We start from the raw sequence: 18,842 nt of genomic DNA, 5'->3' as shown, positions 1-18,842 counted from the left end.
TTTCCTCCATGGAAGTCATATCTCATAAGTAATCATCCATACCAACCTCTATTTGAATTCATCAACCACCAACCTGTTATGAAGAACTAGTATTGTTGTAGTCATTCCTAGTTGGTGAATCTGGATGAAGTGGGAATTGAATAGGTGGTTGATTCAACCATTCTTTGTATGCTTCCTCTCTAATTATTTCTCTTAATGCATTCTTCTCGCGAGTTGATGTTGTAGTGGGGTCCTTTGGAAGATGGTAGGTGGGTCGCTCATTAACACTAGAATCCTAATTTCAACAAATATTGAACATCAATAGTACATTATCGATGATATTAGTAAGCATGTTAATGAAATTGGTTTGTTGAAATTACATTATACCAAACAATTATTACCATCGTTGATCTAGAGTTATGGCTGGAAGGTGCCATGTTCCAATTGGTAGGGTGAATAGGTTGTCCATTTTCATCTACCAATTTCTTGCAATATGCTGCTCTTGATAAGAGCTTTCAGTGTTTTTGAAATGGAGGAATATTTTCTGCATCTAAACTAGATTTTGAATCAGGATCCTGCAAATTTGGATATATTTTTATTCAAATCTATATGGATTAAAAAAAATAGATAATCGAGATACAAATAAAATTTGAACTTACTATGGATGGAAAGGGAGAACTCCACGAAGGACTTTAATCAGCAATATGGAACAAGCTAAAATTTGAAAATTTGGCCTTTTGATATTATTGATATTTTTCCCATCCATTTGAGAAAAATCAAAAATAATTTTTTGTGCATATCTAAAATTAATTTCAAGAACCATATGACCACAATCTATATTTCAATATAGTTTTCAAACCATTTTTCAAGAATAAGGTGACTTTATGTGGAAAATGTATACTATGAACTACTATAATTCATGTGGATGTGTCCTAAAGGATAATTTGAGATTAATATGCCATTTTATGTGAAAATATAATTTTAGGTATCTTTTAAACCCTACCTGTTCACTTATCAAAACAAATCACACTGATGTGTTCAAATCATAACAACACAGGGGTGTTCAAATAATAGACACCCGTTTCTAGCATTCTGAAAAATAAAAATATGTTATCATATTGATTCTCTTATACAAAAATGCACCAATGCATTTAAATAAAAACAACACTAGTATGCCCTTGTTTCTGGAATTTAGAAAATAAAAATGAATTCTACCATCTTGGTGCTCTTATAACAATTACGGCATTAATGAATTTAAATACAACCCACATCGTTGTGTTAAAATATTAATCTCACCGTTTCAGGATTTCGAAAAAAAATGTATCATGTCGGTGTGTTGAAAAAATTTGGCACCCCATAAATGTCAGCGTGCTTTTCTTATAAATTCACTAGTGCTCTTTACTATCAAATGCACTAATGTTTGTATAAAGTGAAAAACTAAAATAAAATCATAAATAAGTGTAAATGGATTTTTCGAAATCTAATTTCATAAGGTATTTTAAATAGTAAAAGGTTATTCACTATTTCATTATTTTTCTCGAAATTTCAAGGGAGTCATTTGTAGGTTTTAACCACGTACAAACATTACCTACATACGAATTCTAAAAACATGTGCTCGCATGAGTGGTTGCCATGTATTCTGTCTCTGTAGTTGAAAGTGCCACTACAGATTGTCTCTTACTCATCCAACTGACTGGACCTCCAAATAGGTTAAACACATACTCACTTGTAGATCTTCTCGGATCCAAATCTCCAGCCTAGTCTGCATTAACAAATCCATGGATGTCCAAAACTTTGTCCAATCCTGGTCTTCCTTGGTAGCATAAACCATAATTCCTAGTGTCACGAAAATACCTTAAAACCTGCTTCACTGTTGTCCAATGCGCCTTCCCTGGTTTTGACATAAACCTACTCAATACTCCCACTGCATGTGCAATGTCTATTTTAGTATAGACCATTGCATACATCAGGCTACCGACTGCACTTGCATATGGAACACAGGACATGTCCTCTTCCTCTTCTTGTGTCTTGGGACACTGTTCAATAGACAACTTTACACCTACGAGAATAGGAACCTTCCCCAGTTTACTATCATTCATATTAAACCTTTGTAGTATTGTATCGACATGCTTCCTCTAGTTTAACTAGAGCTTCTTCTTTACCCGATCTCATTTAATTTCCATGCCCGAATTTAGAGGACAATTGGGTCTTCAAATCCTGGATAATTTATTTGTCATTTCCAAACAACAACATATCATCCACATACAAGACCAGATAACTAACATGGTCACCAATTAATTTAAAATACACACAGTGATCTACTTTGCTTTTGGTGAAGCCAAGTCCCCGTATAAATGTATCAAATTTATGATACCACATCCTTGGTGACTGTTTTAACCCATACAAAGAATTTTTTAACTTGCATACCAGTTATTTCTTACCCTTCACCGCAAAGCCTTCAAGTTTCTTCATATGGATCTCTTCTTCCATATCGTCGTGAAGAAATGTTGTCTTCACATCCTTCTGTTCTACCTCAAAATAAAAAGCAATAACAACAGATAAAAGTAATCTAATAGAAGCTACCTTGGCAATAGGAGAACAAATATCACCAAAATCAATTCCGACACCTGGGAATAACCTTTTACTACCAACCAAGATTTGTATTTCTCCACCTTTCCTTCTACATATATATTCTTTTTAAACACCCATTTCCTGCCAATGCGTTTCCTTCTAGTCCGCAACTCCACCAGGTCCCAAGCCTTATTTTTGTGCAAAGATGCCATTTCATCAACCATGGCCTCTTTCCAAAGTTTTCCATCCTCTGAATCTATTGCATCCCTCATAGTTCTGGGATCATCATCAGTAATAGATACAGAAAATTTTAAACAAAAAGCAAATGGACTATACCTTTCTGGTTTCCTTCTTTCTCGAACTAACCTTGTCATAGATAGATTTTGTGGCTCTTCATCTTCTGATTCCTCTTCTGCTGTAGAGTATGATTCTTCCTCATTTATCTCAAACTTTATCTTCTCAACTTCCTTTGGTAGGAATTCATGTTTAATAACATCTTTCACCTCTCTGAACAACACATCTCAGTTGTACACAACCTTCTTGGTTTCTAGGTTCCAAAGCTTGTAAGCTTTTAAACCATCTTTATACCCATTAAAGGTGCACCTTTCATATTTACTATCCGATTTTATTATTTTCTCCTTTGGAATATGTACATATGCATCACATCCAAATACCCTTAGATGTGAAAAAGAAGGTTTCCTTCCATTCCATACCTCTTGTGGAGTCTTATCCTCAATGCTAATGAAGGTCATATGTTGACCAAATAACATGCAGTCTCCACCACCTCTGCCCAAAATTCTTGTCCTAACTTGACACCACTGAGCATGCTTCTTTCCTTTTCCACCAAATTCTTGTTCATTCTTTCTACAACTCCATTTTTCTGAGGTGTGTGTGGAGTAGTCTTCTGTTGTGCTATACCACACTTCTTACATAACTCTTCAAATTCCTTCTTGCAAAACTCTCCAACATTATCTGTCCTCAACAACTTTATCTTATTCTCTATATGGTTTTCCACTAGAGCTTAAATTATTTAAACCTGTAAAAGACTTCAAATATATCCCCGAGGAGATATATCCATGTATTCCTTGAGAATCCATCTATATATGATACATAGTACAGAGACTTACCTACTGATGGAACCGACACGGGTCCGAACACATCATTGTGCACAAGCTCTAATATATGTTTCACCCTCTTAGCACTAGAGGAGAAACTCACCTGATTCTTCTTCCCATATATACAATTTTCACATAAATCAAAATCTAGAGAGAAATTAGACATACCTTCTAACGTACCATTCCCATGAAGTATTCGAAGGCCCTTCTCTCCAATATGTCCAAGCGTTTGATGCCATAGAATGTTATTTTCTACAAAGACCACTAGATGTTCTGCTCCACTTTCAGGAACCACAGAATTGTTGCACCCATAAATAAAAGTGCTACCCTAAAGCTTGTACAGAGTTTAGTTCCAAACTCCCTACATCAATACCAATTCTCCCCGAACCATCTTGTAGGTATCTTTCTCGAAAATTGTTTTTACTTCTACATCATCTAGCTTGCTTATAGAAACCATATTTCTGGCCAATGCATGATATGTAGAACACCCGAAAGTGTTCTAATCCTTCCACCTTGCAACTTCAACTTGACTTTTCTATGAATGACGATTCTAGCCTTCATGTCATCTACTAAGAAGACATCACCACCATCATATTTCTCATACTGGCAAAACCACTCCCTATGGGAAGTGAAGTGAAAGGATGAACCTGATTCAATCAACCATGCCTCATGATCTACATGTGTACTTGAAGAAGAAGCCAAGTACACATCCCCACCTTCATCTGAGGTGGTTTTCACCTCTGTAGAAGGAGCATCATCATATCACTTTCCTTTCTTAGGAGCTTTAGATTTACAGTCCCTTCTCAAGTGTCCTTCCTTTCCACATTTTGAGCACACCTTTATAGGTTTTCTTGGAGATTTAGATCTCCCACTCGCGGACTTATTTTTCTTTTGTTTTGGGATCGTCCTCATATAGACAAGGCATCACCATTATGACGCTCCATATTTTTCTGCCTCATATCCTTCTATAGCAATGATGAGACTATTTCATCAAACTGCAAGGTAGTTTCATTGCTACTTATTGCAAAAACTAGATTATCCCATGAATCTGGTAGAGAACACAATAAACCAATGCACTTATCTTCATTTGAAATTTTAATATCAACAGACAATAACTGGCTTACCACAATATTAAAGGCGTTCATATGCTTTGTCACCGAGCCTCCATATTTTATCCTCTAGTTATACATATTTTTCCATAAGAACAGTTTATTCACCACAAACTTAGATTGGTACAAAGTCCCTAAGTTGTCCCACAAATCCTTCACCAAAGCTTCCCCTGATACATTGAACACTACTGAATCGAAGACACACAATCGTATTGTGCTCTTTGCCTTCTGATCCAACTTTTCCCAATCTTCAGCTGAAATTGTTGTTGGTTTAGTAATTAGATCTACCGTGATCCACTGATCTTTATCCACCAGTAGATCCTCCATCTTGAGTTTCCACAACTCAAAAATCTGACCATTAAATTTCTCGATCTCTATCTTTCCACTTCTCACCATCTTCTTTCACCATAATTATCGATCCCGTAGATCTCCCACTAAACAAGGTCTACCACAAGCCTAAGAAAAACCCCTCAGCAACAAAGGCATCCCCCTGAAGCCAAAATAGCTCTAATGCCAAATGTAGGTTTTAACCCTGTACAAAAATTACCTGCACACAAATTCTAAAAGAAAAAAATAAACAATGGAGAGAGCATAAAACATAAAATAGATATACATAGAGATTTCCCTTAGATCCCAAAACCATGACTATCAAATTGATTTTTAATTATATTCCTTTTAATGTGAAAAGACATATATATATACATGTTGAAGCATCCATAAACCCTATTCCATTTACCATGGATTAGAACATAACTGTAGTTCCCTTGATTGGATTTACAAAATACCATGGACAATAAACCATCATGCCCAAAACTATAGGTAGGTACGCCCACCTAATATAGTATCCAAAAAAACATTCTTGAGGTGTTGCACCCAGCACAACGTATAGGCGGGGTTATGACCCCCCTGCGTGTGGGGCAGTCATGGAAATAATATAACACACACTCAACATCATTTGTAAGAGAGACATACCAAGAGCACTGTGCATCAACAAAATACTTTGGACCAATAGAACTATTTAGAAGATGATAAGCTAAAAGGTATGGTGATGTAGGAATCAATGTGTAGATTCAAAATTGCTCATGAAATTTGGTAAATCACAAGACTTGAAGCTACTTTACTAATATGTGGAATTTAATTCACCGTTGAAAATAAGAATCATTGACATGCAAAAGGAAACATCACATATACACATATATTTATCTAGGGGAGAGAAACTTCTCAAAACCCCTTACTATTTGTACTACATTAATTAGAGAATAGAGAGGAAATGCAATGCTTTCTCCAACCTAAGCACACCCTGCAATTGTATATACTATCTCTCTGCTTGAATGACTAAACCTTGTCCAACACTTAGCCAATTTTTCAAGCCTCCAAGCTCTTATTCCCTTACGTTGTTCCCTTAGGAAATTTCCCCTATTATTTACTAATTTCACATCAATGATTTGCACAATTACCATAGGTCAATCCTCTCACTTCATGCACCACCTGTAAAACTTGGAATAGTTTACAACTGACAGTACACTTACCTTGAACTCCAATATCAATTCGGTAACTTGAATTCTTTGTATGCAACAATTATTTTGGGTTGATTGGTCTATTAACTAGTTGATCATTGAGTGTATTTGAAGTTACACATCCACAACTTGACCTCCACTAGTTCTTCTGACAATTAGAACTAGTTAAACTGACAATAACTCAAATTAATTGGAATAGATTGCTACAAATTAGAAATCAATCATGTAGAATTGAACTCAATTGTCTCCAACTCAAATTTACTCAGTTAACTGAGTGCCAAGAGCCATGTCACCTTAGTTAACTACCTCCAAGTATTCTGCTGAAATAAAAATTTTAATTTTAATCTAGTTTTACCAAGGCAAATTCAAAACTATATTTTCTTGTTGCATTTTCAACACTCCCTCTCAGAAAGAAATGGATTATTAGATACCCCAATCCTGCTTCTATGGAACTCGAATTTTCCTCTTGACAAGGCTATTGGGATTGGATCCCCTGGGTTAGTTTTGGGGTTAAGATAACCCAAGTTTTTGTAGAATTTGGCAGAATTTTTCCTACAAATGAGCTAGCTTTGATACAGTGTAGAAATTTTTCTACAAATCAGCTGCCTTGATACCATGTAGAACTTTTTCTACAAATCAGCTAGCTCTGATACCATGTAGAAATTTCCCACCTATAGATCAACCCGGTAATGCAATGTACTAAAGCAAAACACTTTATCTACTTCTACAAACAATTTAGTGGAAGCTTAATCAACCATGAGAAAAATCAATAAGAACACATATAACTGATAAGAAGGAATCAATCACACATAACACAGAAGAATTTACCTGGGGAAAACACCTGCCTAAAACCCCATCTCTATATTATCATACAAGTGGAAATATAGTCCAGATTACACAAAGCCTTAGCTCGGAAGCTATCTAGCTCTCAGTACAATCCCTCTGCTACGCATAGACAGTCAAAGGCTTCTCACAAACCTTCTCCTCTACCCTCCAAGCCTCCTATTTCTTTGTGCAGTTTCCTTGGGGTCGAGTGATGCTACCTATGTGAATTGGCCTCTTCACACACTCACTAACCTCCGATCTAACTGCACAAACTTGAAGGAGATAAATCCTCATCATGGATGAGCTTCCTTTATAGGAAAAATATTCATCCAACTGATAGTAGATTGTCCCTTCTCTGATCTCAACTGGATCTCTTTCTGAACTGACATGCATAAGTTATCCATGAGAGAATACTCAGTTATCTAAAAATAACAGTTGTCACATCCATGCAAGCATCAACAAATTGTATCTCATTAATTTAACAACTTGTTAAATTAATCTAAATAAACTTGACTAAGTTAAACAAAGTCAACTGATCCTCTCAATATAGAAATCATCCTTAATTCCTCAATTAGTGGAGCAAATCAAGGACACATTCTCCAACCAGTGGAGAAATAATTGCATGCTCTCACAAAGACATCAAGTTTTCTTTTCCTTAACTAATTAACTCATGGAGAATTAATTAATTAATATTCAAACTGCTGGTAAGACCAAATTCGAATTTTACTTCCTATTTTAGACCAGGGACTGTCTAAAAATAGGAATCCAACTTGAACTGCTAAAAATAGAACTTCTATTTTTAGAACTTCCATTTTTCATTCCCTGTTGCCCAATCCAGCACTGATGCCCAAACTGCTATTTTTAGCAGTGCTATTTTTAACACTTCTATTTTTAGCAATTTCTTGTTACCATTTTTCAACAGTTTTGATGTATTTTTTGTAACTAATGTAAAGTCTCCACGATTTGTGGATGTGGAGCACGTAGATGATTAGGAGTCAAAGGGGTTTTATCCCCTTGTTTATGTAAACTGTGAGTTGGTTTTGAGATCCACCCATGGTCCGCGGATCATGGGATACAATGAAAAAAGACTATAAATATGTGTGTCTTAGAGAGTCTAAGGCAGATCATGTTAGTAATGGATCAATAGAAGAACAGTGTTAGTGCAGAGAAGTGGGTCAGATAGGAGAAGAAAGGCTCTTCAGCTAAGTGTGCAGACGCCTAGGTAGAGTCTGTAGCTGAGTGCGCGGACTCCTGCAGCTAATTGTGCAGGGTAGTTTTGAGTTTGTAATATTGTATTGAAGATCAACGAAGAAAGTCACCAAATAATTCCTGTGTATATTTGTTTAGCTTTTTTTACTTTTGTTTACGATATATGATGTTGATGAATAATGTGCTAATGATGTAATGATGTGTGATTCTCTTGAATAATCTTAATAGATTTACACAATGCATGTTAAGTACTTTTGCGAAGACTGTGATGAATTATTTTATGTTTACTAAATAACTTAAGTAGAACTGTGTGAACACTAATTAAGGGTTGTTCTCTGATGTGCGTAAGTGGATAAATCGACTGTTAAGGGTCCGCAAAGGCTAATTGTAGACCTTTGCAAAGGTCTGAGGGTTGTTTTAGTAGAGTTGCAGTATCGATCCCTAAGGGCTTATCGATCTGCCTGAAGGTAGATCTGAGGTGCTAAAAGAAATCACACTCATCTTTGGATGCAAAAACTTGGCTCTTGCATCCCCCCATACTGCTTCAGGTGAGACTGTAGCCTGCATTATGAAGGTGGTCTTCGAAAGGGCCAGTAGTGTAGGGATTTGTTGGTTGGTGCAACTAACTTTAAACTTGGGTCAGGACCCCCTAAGCCAACAAATGGTTATATTTCCGGGACTGGGATCTTCCTAAAAGAGATGTGTGATGTTGCATAACTGGAATCCAACCAAGAAAGAAATTGAAAAGTTGTTGGATTGGAGGATTCACGAATTCATAGCACAAGAAAACAGGAATTTGTGCCTATCGAAGGAAGAGTGGTGGAACATGTATCTGTATATAGAGATACACGAAATCTTCATCTGCACTTTTCCCATTGAACTTTATGAATGGTTAGCTAAACTAACAGCCATCCAAGGAAGGTGGAAGCTTGAAAATCCTATAGTTTGGACTCCTGAATTAGTGCAATGATTAGAAGACTTTAAAAATCAAATCACGTGAGATATTGATCATTGGCTCGATCAGATTCTGGGAGGATTTGTTACAAAAGTTGCAATGGTACCTCAATCATCTACAACAAAGAGGAGTTGCGATTTTTCAAAGGACCACAAGGTAAGTATTTAAGGTCTTCGAATACTTGGATTAAAATGTTGTTATGTGAAAAACGGGTTATGTCATTGCCTTGATGTTCGGAGCTACGTGAAGTGGAAAAATATTTAGAGATCGAGAGAGATCAGGTCTTGAATATAGCTCAGTGATCGGAACTCCTTTGAGCGACGACGAGGAAGTGGTAAAGACCTCAACATGGAGTGTTTTCCAGCTAATAACACATGGTTTTCCATAGACACATCATCCATCCACTCCACCTCCACTACATACACCTTCGCCCACACCTCCACCACTGCCACCTCCATTAAACATGTCAAACACAATGAAGCTGTCGATTTTCAAGGGCGTAGGGAGTGAATATACATAGCAGTTCTAGTTTGTTGCAAATGTTGTGTGGATAGTGTGGCAGATTACTAATGACAATATAAGGAAGGCAAAATTGGTTACTTCTCTACAGGATCATGCACTGACTTGGTATATTAAGTATTGTTATGATAATCCTCTGGCATCACTAGTAGATATTAAGGATGATTTAAACAAATAGTTTAGTAAGCCTATGTCTGACTCGTAGTTAGTAGTTAGATTTAATGAAATCATGATGAGGGCTGGTGAGGCACCTTGGGAATTAGATCAAATGTTGAAATGTGTGATTCAAGAATCTAACATGCAACTCACAAATGGTCAGCATTGCGAGTGGTTTATAGCTTCACTTATGCCTCACTTAAGGATTGCTCTGTCACAAAAAAGGATAGGAACTTGGGTAGAAGCCCTAGAAATCGCAATGAGTTTGCATGAAACACCCATTTAGGATGCGACCTTGGGGGTACAAAAGATTCACTCTCAATTACAGAGCCTCTACTTGGACTTGCAGAGCTTGAAGAAAGACAAGGAGACTAAACTAGAGGTGCACACAGAAGTCTAGTGTCTAAAGTGTAAGAGCTAGGGGCACAATAAAGACCACTTTCTCGTATTTGTGAATTATATCATAGGAGGGGGATAGATTCCCCTGAGGCTGGAAGCTCGAGCAGGGCTGAGGGTGGGGGTTGCACTATGGTGCATTATTTTTCAAGTTGTTTGAGAACATGCGATGGATAACTGTCATTTTCCTCAAAAGTTCGTCCAGACACCTCAGTAGTTGTTTTGTAACTTCCGCAAATTGGTGGGCCAAAATGAGCACCACTGTCATAGCTATGAGCTGATGATGGATAGAACACCTACATACCAGATGCAAGCGGAAACTTGGCCTCCTGAGCAAGGCGTCGAAGGATCGCGTGGAGCATATCAGGGATGAGGATGAGGCCGAGGAGGAGGAGGACCTGGTAGAGGCTGGGGAAAGGTTATATGTTATCACTGCAGGACACTAGGGCACTACGCGCAGGAGTGTCAAAATCAGACACGCTCGTCATGTCAATATTGTAGCCATTTTGACCACACTATAGAAGAATGTGTTTTGATGATAGCTAAGATGCAGGAGAAGAAGGCGCAACCTCAGCAACCTACACAAAACTTACAGATGATGAGAGTTGAGCCCCGCGTAGAATATCAAATTGCTAATATAGTGTTGAGAACTGGAAGAATGACTCGTGATGATAAGGGTAAACAATGTTCATAGGATGGATGGGTTTGCAAGGCCCCAGAGAAGGAAGTGGGTTTTGATCTAGAGTGTGCTAAGAAAACATTTATGGAGGCCAAGAAAAGCTTCGCTCAGGCATCCACCTCAGGAAGTCAAGAAAAAGTGCAAGGAACCAACGTGCCTACAGAAGTTGATCCCTCTATGCTTACTATGTTTTTGGAGAGCTGCATGAAATTGTGGCATGATAGAAAAGCTATGAAAGGCCTGCAGGAGTTAATAAACAAATGCATCAGTAAAGAGAACTTCCTTGATGGACACCGCGTAGTTGTAAAAATTGGAAAACATAAGGCTATAATGGATCATGAAATGTTAGGTCCCTATAATACTAGTGATTACCCCATTACTATTGTATTTGTATCCCTTATTAATATTTTTGTGCCCCTATTGTCCCCATATTGTTATTATTGTGCTCCATAGAATCCCTCTATTGTTATTTTTGTGCATTTATATTATTATTGTTAGGTCAACTGGGTTATATTATGACTCCTTAGACTCCTATATATAGAAAGGAGGTTTTGTCATTTGAATCATCAAAGAATCATTCATTTGTGTAATGTAAATGAGGTTTTCCCCTCGAAGAGGCTGAATTCTAAGGCATTGATCTATCTTTTCTATCTTTTTTTGAGTTGGTTTCATAACATTTGGTATCAAAGCTTTGAATTCTAGGGTTTCACTGCTCCAAATAGGTCATCGTGGAGATATTTATAGCGCAAATTCCATGATGACCTGTTTGGAGATTTTCGCACTATATTTGTGGAGATATGATCTGAGGAAGTTGGCATTTTTGCAGACTCCTGAATTACATTCCAAACAGGTGACCTGGGGAAAATAGTCATAACTTTTGTTTTGAGCATCAGATTGAAATTTCATAAGAATTTACAGAAAGAGGACAGACTGTATTTTCCTGTGTATATTTTTCAGATCCTAAGGTCGAAATAGTGACATGTGGCACTTCCTACAAGTTCGCTCTTCTGATCTATAATCAGGTCATCTTGGGAGATTGTGCATAACTCTGCCTTGGAGAATATAAATTCGATTAGACTGGTGGCATTGGAAAGAGGACATAGAGGGCTACTATAGGTCGTAATTTTAGAACTGGATGATCTGAAATTACAGACATACATCAAAGGTAATATCGAGCTCCCACAAAGTGAAAAAAGGTGTGTAGATTTTTTAAAATTTTTGCTTAAGCTTGGTTTGAAAAAATATTTTGAAGGAATTCAAAGGGCATAGTAGAGAATTATTATCGGTAACGGATGCCCCAAGGAAATAAAATAAAAACACCTAGTAAGAAACCTAAAAGCTATAGCATGACTTATGAAGAAGAAGAAGAAATGCAACATGATATATCAAAATTACGACACCAAGTGCAACAAATGTCACTCACACAAAAAGTAACAGAATCTAAGATGGATGGTTTAAAGAAATATGTAGAAGCTAAGATGAATGATGTGAAAGCTAAGATGGATGATTTGAAGATATATTTGAAGACAAATTTGAAGACAGGCATGGTCCATTTGAAGATAGATTTGACAAATTTTCTACAAGAAATACTTACTAATGGTGAAAGGGTAGTAAAGGAAACTCATGATGAGAACAAGATAAATGTTAATCATGATTTCATAGACTCTAATTTTGGATTGAAGACCCACCATATTCCAAAAATCGATATGAGGAAGTTTGATGGCAAGGAGCCCGCAACATGGATATTACAGATGGAGCAATTTTTCGATCTCAATAATGTGCAAAACACACAAAAGGTACGTATTGCAACTTTATATTTGGAACCAAATCAGTTTGTATGGTATCAATGGATTTGCTCTCGTAAACAAATTATCACTTGGGAAATTTTTACGGAAGAATTGATAGCACATTATGAGGATACAAAAAGCAACACGTTTTTTAGCCAATTGGTAAGTCTCAAATAAAAGGGTTCAATAATGGAGCACATTGAGTTCCAAAAATTGAACATAAGGGTAAAAATTATTCTAGAGGAGCATAGGATTGATGTGTTCATAGGGACTTTAAAGGATAACATCCAACATGATGTTCGCCTTTGGGAACTTGATTCATTAGAGAAGGCATTCAGGTTAGCAAGAAAAATGGAAAGAAAAATTATGGCAACCAAGAAGCATACCACTCACAACTATAAAGATGGAAGTGTTGTTGCCCCTAGTCTTCCACAACCTATAAGGCTGACACCACAACAATTGGAAGAAAAAAGAGCAAAAGGGATTTGCTACAGTTGTGATAGCAAATGCACTAAAGGTCATAAGTGTGCTGGGAAGAAATTATTCTACATAGATTGTGAATAGGAAGAAGAAAAGGAGCAAGAAATGTCAAAAGAAGAGGATATACTCCAGGAAAAAAGCCTAGATAAAGAGGAAATGAATCCGACCATATCTTGTAATGCATTGGCTGGAATTACCACTCCTCAAACCATCAAGATAGAAGGACAAATCAAGAAGAAAAAGGTAATAGTGTTGATTGATTTAGGAAGTACCCACAATTTTATTCATTGTAAGATAGCAAAAGAATTGAATTGCTTCCTATATCCAGCACCAGAGTGTCAAGTGATGGTTGCAAATGGAGGAACTATAAATTTCTCTGGAAAGTGCCATAATATCAAGCTATCCATGGGAGAATATGTGTTTACTAGCCCAATTCTTTCCATTCCAATGGGAGGTGTTGATGTTGTGCTAGGAGTTCAATGACTACAATCCTTGGGTACAATAGCTTTTAATTTTCAAGAAATTTTCATGAAATTTTCTGTGGAAGGAAAGAAAATTGAATTAAGGGGTATTGCAGGGAAACCGGAAAAGATAATAAGCTCTAACGGTATGACAAAGCTTCTAAAAAAGGAACAAAGAGGTGTAATTACACAATTATGTTTACTAGATGTTTCCACATCGAAATCATATATTTCTCCAGATCTCCAAAAAGTCCTGGACAATCATTCCAAGGTATTTGAGATTCCCAAAGGTCTCCCACCTATTCGTGATCATGATCATGCTATTCATCTGATTCCAGGAAGTGTTCCTCCAAACATCAGGCTGCACAGATATCCCTATGCCCAAAAGATATCCCTATGCCCAAAAGAGTGAAATTGAATGTATGGTTGTAGAAATGCTAGAGGTTGGTATAATTCAACCTAGTCAAAGTTCTTTCTCTACTCCAATAGTATTGGTGCACAAGAAGGATGGATCATGGCGCATGTTTCTAGATTATAAGGAGCTCAACAAGATCACTATTAAAGATAAGTTTCCCATTCCTGTCATTGATGAATTACTGGATGAATTGCATGGATCAATTTACCTCACCAAGTTGGATCTTCATTCAAGATATCATCAAATCGGAATGAAGACTGAAGACATTCCAAAAACAACATTTAGAACTCATGAGGGTCATTATGAATTTTTGTTCATGCCTTTTGGCCTTACCAATGCACCTTCTACATTTCAAGGATTGATGAATTCCATTTTCAAACCCTTCCTTAGAAAATTTGTGTTAGTATTTTTTTGATGATATACTAATCTACAGCAAGTCTTGGAAGGATCATGTTGAACATGTTGACAGGGTGCTACAACTATTGGAGGAGAAACAACTATATGCAAAAAGATGCAAATGTTTCTTTGGAGTACAAGAGGTGGAATATATAGGTCATATTGTATCTCATGGAGGAGTTAAGGTAGACCCTAGCAAAATTAAATCCATTAAGGAATGGAAAATCCCCACATCCATAAAGCATCTGCGAGTATTTCTTGGGTTGACAGGGTATTATCACAAGTTTGTTAAGAATTATGGGAGAATAGTAGCACCTCTAACAACATTATTGAAGAAATATGCATTTTCATGGACTCCAGAAGCAACAAAGGCCTTCGAACATCTTAAAGAGGCAATGTCCCAAGCACCAGTCTTAGCTACACCATACTTCACAAAAACGTTTATTGTGGAATGTGATGCTTCAGGAAATGGAATTGGTGTTGTTTTAATGCAAGATGAAAGATGCATTGATTTTGAAAGTCATCCAATCAAGGGAAAGTTTCTACACATAGCTATAATTTTATGAGAACGAAATGTTGGCAATACTACATGCACTTAAGAAATGGCAACCCTACCTAATGGGAAGACACTTCAAGGTAAAAACGGATCATGATAGCCTTAAATACTTTTTAGAACAAATATTATCCTCTGAAGAGCAATAAAAGTGGGTCACAAAGATGTTGGGTTATGACTTTGAAATCATCTACAAAAAAGAGAAGCAAAATGTGGTGGCAGATGTACTCTTAAGAAAGGATGAGGATGTGGAAGCATTGTTGTGCGCCTTTTCTATTATCCAACCAGATTGGATAAATGAAGCAAGGGAGGAATGGAAGAATGATGAAGAAGTGTGGGCACTTATTCAAAAGTTACGACAAGATTTCAATACATCTGATACATTTAGCTGGAAAAATGATTCGTTATGGTACAAAGATCGCTTATACCTCTATAAGAATTCCCAACTCAAACAAAAGATTCTTATGGAATTGCACACTTCTCCCTTAGGAGGGCACTCAGGATTTTTAAAAACTTACCATAGGTCTAAGAAGGAATTTATTTGGGATGGCCTTAAATTGGATATTCAAAAGTTTGTGGCGGAATGTTTGGTTTTCCAACAAAATAAAGTTGAAACAATTAAGACCTCGGGTCTATTACAACCTTACCCATTCCAAGCCAACGTTTGGAGGAGGTTTCAATGGATTTTATCACAGGTTTACCCAAGTCTGAGGGAAAGAGTGTCATCATGGTGGTAGTTGACAGACTTACCAAGTATGCACACTTTTTTGCATTATCACATCCATTTAAAGCCAGTATAGTTTCTACTGCATTTATGGAAGCAATTCAAAAGCTACATGGAAACCCAAAGATTATTGTAAGTGACAGAGATGCCATTTTCACTGGAAATTTTTGGACAGTATTATTTTCTTGTCTTGGTACTCAGTTAGCTCATAGCTCACCTTATCATCCTCAATCTGATGGGAAAACTGAGATAGTAAACAAATGTTTGGAAGGATATCTTCATTGCTTTGTATCTGATAAATAGACATAATGGGTCAAATGGTTCCTATGGCTAAATGGTGGTATAACACTTCCTTCCATACAACAACAAAAATGACCCCATTTATGGCACTTTATGGATATCAGCCACCATCCATCACATCATATTTAAGAGAAAATTCTAAGTTTCAAGTAGTGGAACATCACATTGAACATCAACAACAAGTCCTCCAACTCTTAAAGGATAACCTCGTGTTGGCACATAATAGAATGAAACAACAGGCAGATGAACATTGCAGCAAAAGAAGTTTTGATGTAGGTGATTGGGTATTCCTACAGATACAACCATATAAAAAAATGTCCCTCAAGCAAGCTAAGAAGGATAATAAATTATCACCAAAGTATTATGGTCCGTACAAGGTGTTGCAAAAGATTGGTACTATGGCATACAAATTAGAGCTTCCTGCAGCTTCTCGAGTGCACCCAATTTTCCATGTTTCATGTTTAAAGAAGGTTATAGGTGACAAGCTCCTAGTTCAAACAATATTGCCAGAACTTGACGAGGAAGGAAAAATTATATTGGAACTGGAAGCAGTCACAGAAACAAGAACTCGACAGCTACGAAATCGATCAATTTCAGAGTATCTCATCAAGTGGAAGAACTTATCTACTGAAGATTCCACATGGGAGGATGAGAATTTTATACAGAAGCATCCAGAACTACTCAAGCATTGAGGACACCACTTTTTTGAAGGAGAGGGGCATGTTAGGTCCATATAATACTAGTGATTACCCCATTACTATTGTATTTGTATCCCTTATTAATATTGATGTGCCCCTACTGTCCCCATATTGTTATTACTATGCCCCATAGGATCCCTCTATTGTTATTGTTGTGCCTTTATATTATTATTGTTAGGTCGGTTGAGTTATATTATGACTCCTTAGACTTCTATATACAGAAAGGAGGTTTTGTCATTTGAATCATCAAAGAATCATTCATTTGTGTAACATAAAGGAGGTTTCCCCCTCGAAGAGGTTTAATTCTAATGCATTGTCTATCTTTTCTATATTTTTGTGAGCTGGTTTCATAACATGAAATGAGGTTCACTGCGCAGATAAGAGATTATGAGATGGACCAAGTCATCTTGGATCTGGGGTCCAATGCGATTGTTTTTCCAAAATAAACATGGGAAAGATTGGGGAGACCTACACTGCAGTGGTCTCCGATTCAGCTCAGAATGGAAAACCAGCAAAAGATCATCCCTATGGGTCAATTATATGTAGTAACTATTGATATAGAAGGTGCAAGTGCGATGGCTAAATTTGAGGTGATAGATATTGTAGATGATAGTAATCCATACCTCCTAGAAATTGACTGGTCCATTGACATGAATGGGGTTATCAATTTGAAGAATAGGACAATGTCATTTGAAAGGAAATCATGTTGGGTTGTAGTGCCATTGGACCCTGCAGAAGGGGCGTGCTACACTGAACCAGTTCGTGACTATGAAGAAAGTGATGATGAACTACATCAGATCTACAAAATATGAGTGTGAGATCAAGACTGGATCAATTTGAGGACACACAGATGGATTGCATGGAACTGGGAGAGTTCATGTACCTCTAATTCAGATGAAGAGGTGGAATATTGGTAGAATTGTTTGCATGAAGTATCCACACTGTGATGCAATATGATGACAAACTCGTTGCGTTGTGTTTCATTGGAGGTAAGGAAATTACCTTATTATGATGGGTTAACTGACATGGATAAGATTTTGGATACATTTGAGCATGAGGTTCCTGAGGATCACCACTTCCAAGAATTAGATTTGGCACTTCGCACTACGCTTGCGCGATGTTGGATTATGCACAATGATAGATTTGATGGATGGTAGGACTACAGAAGAATGATGAGGTTACAGTTTGGGCATACTAACACTAGATTGACTGAGAAATATAGCAATAAGGATGATCCACATGATCACCTAGCAAAATGGACTAAAGCATGGGGGAGAGAACCACAGCCAGAGTAAGTGCACATATTCTGCCATACTTTGGATACAATTCCCATGAAATGGTATTTGGAAACGGAGCTTTGCCATCGCACCATGGAGTGGGATATATTGAGGGAAGGTTTCGTATTGACCTTCAGTTTTAAATACGGATTTGTGAGCATCGATGAATCCCTACAGGAGATTAAGGCAATTATCTTCATAACGCCACAAGAACCTATGGAGTGGGTCCAACTAGATTGGAGCACCCAACTGCGCCATGCACTGAAATGTTATAATGTGATCGTTGAAGAGGAGGATGATGATCCAAAAAATATTAACATTCTAGAGGCAGAAGGGCATCGTGAATTCGAGGGCCCGCAAATAGACAACCTTGACATCACCGCGCCACTAAAAATGAAACAAATAAACATTAGGACTGAAGCAGAACCGAAGTTTTCAAAGATTGGACATTATTGGGACGATGCTACTATGGATAAAGTTGTTGAGTTACTCCGCGAATATCAGGATCTCTTCCCTGCCAAGTTTTCAGTTTTGAAGGGCATAGTAGGTGACTTGGGCGTTATGAAAATCACTCTGAAGTCAGACGTGAATCTTGTTAAATATAGGTCTTATCGCCTTAATCCTAAGTACAAGGCAAAGATTCACCTAGCACTGGATAAGATGCTAGAAGAAGGAATCATAGAACTGGTTGAGGAATCTGATTGGGTAAGCCCGATGCTGG

Source organism: Pinus tabuliformis, chromosome 1_2 (genome assembly GCF_031772625.1).
Source record: "Pinus tabuliformis cultivar Carrire ecotype Pingquan chromosome 1_2, CPIR1, whole genome shotgun sequence".
Taxonomy (NCBI): Eukaryota; Viridiplantae; Streptophyta; class Pinopsida; order Pinales; family Pinaceae; genus Pinus; species Pinus tabuliformis.
Note: the sequence above shows the minus strand (reverse complement) of the source record.